Below are 795 nucleotides of genomic sequence, written 5' to 3'. Positions count from 1 at the left end.
TGTACTTTACTTTCACTGCAATTTACTTTCAACACTTTATCTTCTCTGCAATTTACATCCAGCTGATTAATTCTCATTCAATTCAATACTGTTAGCTTGACTAAACTAATCACCTCACTAAAGTTTCTTGATCCATCAATTCCTGTGGGATCGACCTTACTCTTGTGAGTTATTACTACTTGATGCGACCCGGTATACTTGCTGGTGAGTTTGTGTGGAATCAAATTTTCACCCATCAAGTTTTTGGTGCCATTCCCGGGGATTGATATATATCAACAATGATTAAGTGTGCGAAAAGTCTAGATTAAGCATTTTCTTTATTTTTGTTCTTTTAATTTTCTATTTTAAGTTGAAACCAAGGTGTTTGTGTTTTTGCCTCACTAAGAAATTCTTCTCTATGACATGAATTTCAATTTTCATTGGTGATGTGTTTTACAAAATTCAAATGGAGTTCAACTCATCTTGTGATCAAACAAATTTTATGGGATATTACCCACCATCACCAATTGACTATTCTAATGGTGGCTGGGGATATCACCAAGAAATTACATGGGATATCAAGATGAGCCAGACAATCACATGGGATATTTCTCACCACCATAAAATGATTCAAGTCATTATTCTAATGGTGGCTGGGAGTATCAACAAGGAATAAAAGAGTATGAACACCTCCCAGAGCCACAAGATGACTCGTACTGCTTTAACAACCACTCATATTGTGACTGGGATGGGCAAAATAAAAGGGATCTTGATGATCCATACTTTGTTCATCAAGAAACATCATCACTGGAGTGT

The sequence above is a fragment of the Arachis ipaensis genome, chromosome B4 (genome assembly GCF_059453495.1).
Source record: "Arachis ipaensis isolate K30076 ecotype BB chromosome B4, ASM5945349v1, whole genome shotgun sequence".
NCBI lineage: Eukaryota > Viridiplantae > Streptophyta > Magnoliopsida > Fabales > Fabaceae > Arachis > Arachis ipaensis.
Note: the sequence above shows the minus strand (reverse complement) of the source record.